Genomic DNA, 10,283 nt, shown 5'->3' on the forward strand with positions numbered 1-10,283 from the left:
TCACCTTTTGCTTCCTTTTCCAATGATATTCTACATCTTCCTTCAACCTCCCATGATAACCCACCTCTTCCATCTGGCTCTTGTTTCTCAACTCTACCAGCAACATCACCTGATTCACCTTTACCTTCCACCTCATATGGAAGTTTTTTTTCAATATTGGCTAATCTCCTAACAAGAGTTTTCCAAACCTCATGACAAAATTATATTTGAAAAATTTAGTGAACTTTCCCTCTCTGAGGACATTTTAAAGATACCCTCCTTTAAGAGCAAGGACAAAAGTAGTGCTAAACCAAAAAAATTAACCCCAACTCTCCCAATTCTTGTAAGCAGCGAGGAATTTTGGCAAGCCTTTAAGCGCAAGATTACAGAAAAAGATGAGCAAGAAAAGATTAAAATATCTAGGAAGGTAGACAAAGATGAGACAAAAAGATGAAGATTCACTGCAAAGAAAAGTCTTGAGAGAAAAGAAGAAGGTAGAGAGACAATAGAAGAAAGATGATGATGCAAGGAAGAAAAAGGAGAAAAAATGTTTTGCCAAGAAGAAAGACAAATGAAGACAGGAATGATGACTCTGAGGTAGAGAAACTGAAGGAGGCTGAACAGAAAAAATGTGACAATGAAAGTGGTGATAAAGTTTCTGACAGCCTTGTTGAGTAGGGAATGAAGATTGTCCTGCTGGTTGCCTTACAAGAAACAAAGGCACTCTTTAGGTTCTATGTAAACAAATGAAGATTGTCCTGCTGGTTGCCTTACAAGAAACAAAGGCACTCTTTAGGTTCTATGTGAACAATGCCATCAGTGGTGGCACACTTGTTGCACAACAGTCCCTCAGAATGCAGAAGAAGGATTAGAAAAATTCAACCTTCTGTGTTCCGCCTGTTGCCCCGATCAATATCGTTAGTTCACATAAAACTTTTAAAAAAAATGTTATCATATATAACTCTTTACATTTCTATATTAAATACTTTCATTATTTCATGCTATATTATAGCATTCATAATTATTGTTATTGTGATATTATTGTTAAAAAGTTAAAGATGGTCACTTTAATTTTATTTTTATTTATTTTCACCAATTGTGAATAATATTGAAATTGTAAATATATAAATTTGAATACAGCTGTATATAAATCTTTCTAAGCCTGTAAAAAAAATAAAATAAACTACAAATTAATATAGGCTACAATCTTCATCATTTAACTCTATTCAGTCATACAATATAAACTGATTTTAGTATGACAAAACTACTTTGAAATTAAAAATAAATCTATATTGTCTTATTGGAAATGCATGGGGTATCTTAGAATTAAGTTAATATTAATATAAAATTAAAATCTGAGTTTATTGAAGCCTGAAATAAATTATGGTGTCCGAAATCAAATAAACTGTGACAAATCTGTCCGAATTAAATAATGACACATGGTCTCTTTGACCTTAAATATAATAAAAAATATAGGATAGGGGTACAAAAATAAGTAGACAACCTTTTCTTCTTAAATTAAAGAACATTTTGGTACTTCATTTTCGTTTCTATGTCAAACAATTATCAAATAATGCGCTGTCAAAGTCAAACTTTGAAATTTTGGCCTCTGGTGTCCAAAAAGCATAAACTATTCTAATAATTTTTAACGTTTACTCCAATTTTTGGCTGAGTCTTACTCTGCAAGTGACTGGTCTAAAATGTTTTTGTTATGAAATGGCTGTTATTTATTAACGTTTTGTTTTCTCTACCTACAGATCTTTAAATCAGCTTGTTGACTTTAAAATCATTCTGTATAAATAAATATAGAAATACTGTAAAATGTTTGACATTATTGTTCTAACAGAAGGTTACACCCAGCTGGACTCACAAGGTATAGACTTTATTTTTTTTCTTTGTTTTCTTGAAATCATTTTTTTTTATTCAAGAATACTTAAGGACTTAATGGTATTAATCATTTATAACTTTTAACCCATTGACATTTTTTTAATGTTTAAATATTACTGAAACCCTTGGATTTAAAGGTTCTGTTTTTTTGTTTTTTAAAACCTATTCTGTATTTGCCAATAGATGGTAAAACTTTTAATTTAGAGACCATGGCTTCTCAGCTCAATAAGTTGGCAGTTATCTATCCTTACATATTCTGACATACTATTGGGACCTACATGCACTCTCTCTCTCTCTCTGTCCTAGTTGATCTAGATCTAACTGCAAGATCTATATGTGATATAATGACTTCAATGATTTATTCTGGGTTTGATTTGACCCCCCCCCTCTCTTTCCCTTTTACCCCCCCCCCCCCCAATCATCACATAAGCTATTGTAATTAAGCTAGATGTCAAATCATTATAATTGCATACAAATGGTGTTATTATTGATAATTAGTGCTATTGTATTCTATAATCTACTTTTAAAAGGCTTCATCATAAATAAAGTTCATAATTTGATTCAGTTTGAAAAGATGTGGTAACACATATTTTTTTTTTATACTAGAGCAACATTTAAAAAAACAACAACCAATGAATAAGAAAATATTCATTCCTTTGATTTATAAAATTTTAGACCAATTTATTCTCCTACTTTAATATTATGAAATTTGCTGTATAATACATATTTTTTTTTTTTTCAAAATCTACAATGATGTTAATTAATATATTGTTTACTTTGAAGGAACTGTTAGATCATGTAGCACTGTCACACTTACTAAAAGGTCCCCACCGCAACATTATTGTTAATACCGGGAACCCTTGGGGAAAGGGACTTACTTCTCAAAGGTAAACTTTAATTTTACTTTCATTTTTTATTTTCCCTTTTTTAGGATATATTTACCTCTAGATGATCCGCACATCTTTGTGAATAGATTTGTGTCCGAACCTTATATAGGCCAGACTAGATTTGTATCCGAACTTTATATAGGCCAGACTAGATTTGTATCCGAACTTCTTTGGTCACCTACTGAATACATGTAGGATTGCTTAGATCCAATATTTTCCATCTAAATAGCTTTGTATTGCTAATTGTCTATAAATCTGTCTTTCATCCAGTAAAATCTTTTCTTATATAATACTGATACTTGGACTCATGCATTTCTTAACATTTTTACAGATGTTTAGTTTTTCATTTTGGCTAATTCAGACAGATATTTTATGTCTATTTGAACTATTTCTCAGAAAGAAAGGCACTTAAAGTATTAGACCATAATTGGAAAAAATGATTAACATGCTTTAATCTTTCACTAGTTCCTGTTTCGAACCTTGCAATCTATTGTGCAGATGATTATGTGGCCAGCACAATGACCAACTGCCTTTACTTTTCCCAACTAAGTTAGGTACCCTACCTATTTCTTCTTGGGACTGTGGGTCACACTAGAATTCTTGCTTAGCCTTTAAGATTAGTTTTCATCTCCAAACCAAGTATTTCTCAAATATTTGCTGGTTGAAAACAATAAGAATTTCATTTGTGCTGCCTTAAGTTGGAGAAATTTTTAGCGCTGTAGGCTTTTACAATGAAGGCTTTTAGAATGTAATGAAAAAAAAGACATATTATTATAAAACAATATTCTGATTTTATTTATCATAAATATTTACAATATGTATAGAATCCAAATTTATGTATTGGTATAAAATGTTCATTGACTCATTTTTTCAAATTGTCACTCCCCACAGTTTGAGAAATACTGTCCTAGCCAAAGCCTCTTGCAGGGATAGAAGCAGTCTGGTTGTAACTTTGGACCATAGTGGTGACATTCTAAAACACATACCAAAATAACTAGGCAGCCATCTCTTCTGTTTCCTAGTTGCTTGCATCCCTCTCTGCACTCAGAATGACAGTCACAGAGTCAGTTCTGTCCACTCCTTGCTTGATTCTTTCCCCCTTTATAATTCACCAGATGAAGGACAAATGATGTTGTAACATGACCATACATTGTTTATGGTTTTATCAGTAGTCAATAGGGCACCATGAGAAGGAATCAACTTCAAAACATTTGTCACAGTACAAATAATGTTGTTTTTTTTAAACTAAAACAGATGTTTAGACACAATTTATATTTGCCTTCATATTGTTACTACTTTAAAACATTTAAATACTGTACTCTTCCCTTTGAGGCCACATACTTTTTTTTCTTTAAGGTTAAGTGCATTTGTCTTTGAGGCCAAGTACCCTTTTCTTTTTAGGCCAAGTACTCTTTAGTTTAAGACAAGTACTCTTCTCTTTGAGGCCAAGCCATTCATGAGACAATTCCAGTACATCATTTTCTTGCGACTAGTCATCTGGCCTGCATTTTGACAACCTAAAATAACTTTCTCCAACATAATTCACATACATAAGATCTAACTTACATAAAATAAGAGTTAAGATCTTTTTTTACTATTTAGAATCTGTGTATGCTCTGCAGCTTTGAGTGACCAGGGTTTGAAACCTGAAGACATCCACTATGTTATTTGCTTGAATGGACACATAAAACAGATTGGCAACCTCAACCTCTTCTCTGGAGCTGTCCATTGTGTAGGCTATGATATTTGTCGACATGATCAGTACTTACTGCATGAGTTGAAAGAGGTATCTACAGACTAAAATTTTTTGTTTTTAGTGTTTTGTGCAGGCACAGTTTAAATTCTTTGTATTGCTCCCTGTGAAGAAACAAGTCCTTTTACGTTTAAAGTGTTTTTTTTAATTGTGGAACATTTTAACAAATACATATATATACATGGCAACGTTATGTACAGATCTCCTGCTTCACTCGCTGACCTTTCTCTCTCTCGTGTTTACACACTAGTCACTTCCCCCAAGTCCCCTAACTCTCGATACTCAACACTTGACCGTGTGTCACGGTTGACCACACAGCAACCGTGTCACCACAGTCCTCCCAGGGCAGAGAAAAATTTTGATCGTATCAAAATTTCATGAACCGAATAGTTTGGGTGTACATTAATAATGTTTAACATCGACAAGAAAAAAAAACAATGACATGTAATACAATGGCATCTTCAATTATGAGAGAACTGATAATGCCTATGACGACAAATAAATTTTCAATAATATGTTATTGCAAGGGACATTTCCAATTGAACTATCGTAGAAAGCTTTCCTGTTATATTATACAATCTTATATACAAAAAAAAATACACGCATTTAGTTTTTTCTCTGTAACAATAATCTTTTGAATGCCAACATTGTCAGGTGAAAAATGCACAATTAGTTCATACTTTATGTTACATCAAAATATCTTCCAAATTAAGGGAATTGTTTACTTTGTGTTTCTTTCATATCAGTTCCTACATGGACATCTATGACTACAATCAATGCAACAAACTTAAAAACTAAATTGTAGTACAACTTTCACATCTATGAATGAAATAAAAAAAAATTCAGAAGTGTAATGTTCATTCAATTTTGACAAGACAAATTTTAAAGTTATCATACAAGTTATTTGTTAATTTTCTCATCATCTGATTAATGAATTAACCTAAGTCGAGCGTCCCTAGACATCACCTGCTTCCTCTATTGGTTCTATCACCATTACTCTACAACTGTCTTGCGTGTCTTGATTAGCGTTTGTTGAAAGAGTAAATGGTCTGGGCATGTACAGCTTCAGCATATTGATGTGAAATACTTTGTCTCGGCCTCTGATGTTTATGCTGTAGTCGACCTTCGAAATCACCTTTGTGACTTGGAATGGGCCCTGCTATTTTATAAATAGCTGGTTATTTCTGTCAGGCAGCAGAACCATGACATTATCACCAACTTGTAGTGTTCTCAACTTTCGCCCCTGATTTAACTTTCTCAATAGTTCTGGTTTCTCTCTGTTTGTTTGCTTTTGGACAGTTTCGCATGCTTTGATTATATTTTGTCTTGTCTTGATGACAAGATCATATCCTGTGTGTACGTCATGTTCTATGTTCCTATTTACTAGAAAGTCTCTGTATAGTGACATGGGTCCCCTAACAGGTGAGCCATAGAGCATCTCGAATGGTGAGAAGCCCGTTGTTGTGTGTGTTACTTCTCTGTAGGCGAACAGTATGGGGTTGATCAGCTTGTCCCAGTCTGTTGGGTTGTCCTGTGCTACTTTGTTCAGCATTGTTTTCAGCGTTGAATTCAGGAGTTCGCACATCCCATTTGCTTGGGGGTGAAAACGGGCAGCAAATTGTTGTTTAATATTCAGAGTTTTGCAAAACTGTGCGAATTCATTTGATTTAAACTGGGTGCCTTGATCACTCAGTATTATGCGAGGGTAACCTGTTCTTGCAAATATTGCTGTAAGTGCGTCTCCGACATCTTCGGAAGAAATTCTTTTCAATGGTATTGCTTCTGGAAACCGTGTGCACATGTCTACAACAGTCAATATGTAGCGATGGCCTCTTCCGGATATTACTGGCATTGGTCCAATAATATCTACGGCTATCTTTTCAAATGGCATTTCACTTAAGTCTGTTGTTTGTATTGGAGCTTGCATATATGTTCCCTTTGCTCCATGTATTTGGCAAATATGGCAAGATTTTATGTAGGCCTTGACTTCTTGTGTAATTCTAGGCCAAAAAAATTCATTCAAGATTCTATTCAATGTTCTCTTTACTCCCATATGTCCGGCAAACAGGGTGTCATGTGCAAGCTTTAAAATTGTTTCTCTATACTTCTTTGGAACTAGCAATTGTTGTGTCTTGCCTGCTTTCAGATGAATTTCTCTCACATAGGCACCATCTTCGCCTATCTTAATTAACCCTCGTCTTGGTGGAGCTTCACTTTCTATGAGTTTTATTAGATCTGGGTCATTTTTCTGTTCACTGACAAATTTTTCTGTTTTAATGTGTAGTGGGTCTTGACTTTCTGTGGAGATTTCATTCGGGTTGTTCACTTGATTATGGCTTCTCATATCGCTATTTTCTGTTTCTGTATTTTCATTTTCATTGCTATAAGGAACTTGTATGTTATCGTTTGTATTTAGCACTTCTTCTGCTTTCTTCTGAGCTCTTGTAGTAACCATGGAACATTTCTGTGTGTATTTTTCTTTCCACTTGTTCAATTCTTCTACTGTGCAAGGTTTAGAGCCTTTGATACAGCCAATGATAAGACCAATGTTGTCAGGCTTATTGTCTAGTACTAAAGCCTCATGCCAACCACTGATGAACGGTGTGTGTATGTTGATACGTGCTACCAGATGTGTAGTTACTTGACCCGTGTAACCAACACAGTCTTGTCTTCTTCCGGTGTACTCTTGTGGGTTGACGTATTCTTTTGCGACTAAAATTGCAGTTGCACCTGTATCGTACAGTACGTTGGTCATTTGTTCTCCCACAAAGCCCGGGTATACCTGCAGTTTATTAGCGTGTTTGGCAGCAAATGCTCTATCTCTGGGTCTGTTGTTCCAAACTCTATTGCGTCGGTTGTAGAAGCAAGTGTCTGTACTGTGGTTTGTTCTACCGCAAATTTGACATTGGAAACGAACCTTTTGCTGGTTACGTCGGTATTCTCGTTCCTTGTAGGTATATGTTGGGCTCTTATCTTCATCTTTCCCTCTTCTATATGTATATGTTGGGCTCTTAGCTGTGTCTTTCTTATATGTATATGTTGGGCTCCTATCTGCGTTCTCTCTTCGATCTCTATATGTTGGGCTTATTTCTTCATCTTTCTCTCTTTGATATCTATATGTTGGACTCATTTCTTCATCTTTCTCTCTTCGAGGTCTATATTTTGGGCTTATGTCGATATCTTTCTCTCTTCTTCCTGTATATGGTGGTCTCTTGTCAGCGTTCTCTCTTCTATATAGAGGGCTTGGAGTCCTCATTCTTGCAGCGTTGTTCACCATAAAAGCTGATGTCGCATTTGGGTTCTCTCTAGCTAACACTTCCATTGGGTGTGCGGCCTTATACTGCCTTAGTTGTGCTATCAGGCTGCTGATGGTCTTTGGCTCTCGCTCCGTGACGTATGTTTTCACATTATTATTGTAAGCTTCCATCACAGCGTCCATTATGATGTGTTCTCTGAGGGTTTCATATTTGTGATCCACTTTTGACAGGTCTACCCATCGATCGAAGTATATCGACATGTTGGTGACGAATGTTTGAGGATCGTCGTTCGCCAGAGGTGTCGACTCTTTCAATCTCCTTCTGTATTCGTAACTTGTGGAGCCAAACTGTCTCAGCAACGCCTCCTTCACGGCCACGTACTCTTTTCTTTCTTCATCTCTCATTTGAAGACAGATGTTGATGGCTCTACCTTTTAAGCGCCCCATGAGGCTTCTTGCCCATTCTGTCTGTGGGAGGTTGCATGATGTTGCTATATCCTCAAATCTAAGTAGATATGAGTCAATGCACTCATTCTGGCTCTCGTCAAATGGAGACATTCTGTCTAATTGTTTGTATTTGTCAAAGTGTTCCTCCTTTTCATTTTGCTGTTCTTTGTCTTTCTTTTCTTTAAGTTTTAGTTCTAGTTGTAAGATTTCCTTCCTTCTACTATCTTCTTCTTTCTTTTTGGATTCTTCTAGTTGTAAGATTTCCTTCCTTCTACTATCTTCTTCTTTCTTTTTGGCTTCTTCCCTATTAAATCTCCTTTCTTCCCTTTCTTCCTCCTGTGTTATTTTTAGTGTAATGAACTTTTCAAGTTCTTCGCCTTGTAGGCCATTTTCCTTGCCCGCTTCTCTAAATATTTTGTACATCGACATTTCCACTTACTTGTGCCTCGTCGTATCTCGTCGTGGTCGCCAGTTGTGAAGAAACAAGTCCTTTTACGTTTAAAGTGTCTTTTTAATTGTGGAACATTTTAACAAATACATATATATACACGGCAACGTTATGTACAGATCTCCTGCTTCACTCGCTGACCTTTCTCTCTCTCGTGTTTACACACTAGTCACTTCCCCCAAGTCCCCTAACTCTCGATACTCAACACTTGACCGTGTGTCACGGTTGACCACACAGCAACCGTGTCACCACACTCCCCTATGATTGTAGTAGTTGCATAGATAAAGATTTTGTAGACATAATAATGCAACTAGCGAAGCTTCCCTTTGCTATCTTAATATCCATATAGCTGGTGAAGTAAAAGTTCATCAGTCGCTGGGCCATTTGAAGAGCTCTTTGTCAAACTCAGAGATTATTCTAATCAGGTCTTAAATGTAACTTTTCTATGGGAAGATTGGACAGACCTCTTAATGTAGACAGAAAATGTGATTGTTCTACAAATTTATTCTTAAACACTCAAACATTCATAAATGTTCTCAAATCTTAAGGCATTTCTCAGACAGAATCGAACTATCCAACTCATCACATTCCATTTAAATTCCTCTTCTGCTATACCATGGCATTATGATGTAGCCTGATTTAGACATTTTTAGTTTTTGACATGCTGAAGTTGAAGTTTTGTTTGTTGACTGGCTTGCATTTTGAACATGTTTATGTATTTGTATTGATGATGTTTACTTTTGATATCCTTGAGTTAGTTTTGTGTCAAACAAGATAAGAAATAGAAAACTTCATTGTTACACTGACTGTTTAAATAGAGCTAAGTAATTTTTTCCCTATTTCATTCATTTGTTAGTAAATAAAGCCATTGGCTTGTTTTATCAACTACTTTTCATTTGTCATTAATAATTGCATACAATGTTTAATTTCTTTAAATATCTTTGCGTGCTGAACTACCTAGAATGTCATCATTATCCTTTCCTTTAAGTTCCGGGGCAACACAGAGTATGATGAATTTATATGTCAGATCCTTTCTATGTGCTAATTTCTTAGTATAAAAAAAAATAGAACTTAGTATAAAAAATCAGAACAAATTAATTTCTTAATAAATAAAAATACAAATCATTTTGTTTGAATAAAAACATCATTTCAATCTTGAAATAGCTTGAAGAAGCCATCAGTTAAGTGCATATCTCATGTTTACTTTTTTACAAATATCTTTCTGAGTCCTACCCTGCGTCACTGCACATTATGGATAAACTTTTCTTTATTTATTCTTGATACTGCAGGTCTTATTTGTTCTTCCTGCAGGGGATGCCCTTCAACATAGATGAGGATGTAGAAATAGGGCCAACACCTGGTCATACAGGAAATGATGTGTTGGTGGTGGTGAAGAAGGCTAATCTTGGAGTATTAGCAGGGGTTGGTTGGTTGTTTTTTTGTTGTTGTTGTTAGGTGGTGTAAGAAAAGTACAACCTTCTGCTTGACACAGAAAATCATGTTGAAGGATTGTACTATCCAGCTTTAAAAAGTATGGTTAAAGTTCCCTTTCCAACCTTGCAATCAAACGCAAGATGATGTAAAGGTCATATGTTTCTGTGGCCCCTGGTTCGGAAGCCAAGGGCT

At 35.3% G+C, this 10,283-nt stretch overlaps 1 pseudogene; it reads left to right on the forward strand.

The window, feature by feature from the left end:
• Positions 1–1,189: 1,189 nt before the first annotated feature.
• On the forward strand, positions 1,190–10,254 carry LOC129923513 (metallo-beta-lactamase domain-containing protein 1-like; annotated as a pseudogene).
• The last annotated feature ends 29 nt before the right edge of the window (positions 10,255–10,283 follow it).

This window comes from Biomphalaria glabrata, chromosome 16 (genome assembly GCF_947242115.1).
Source record: "Biomphalaria glabrata chromosome 16, xgBioGlab47.1, whole genome shotgun sequence".
NCBI lineage: Eukaryota > Metazoa > Mollusca > Gastropoda > Planorbidae > Biomphalaria > Biomphalaria glabrata.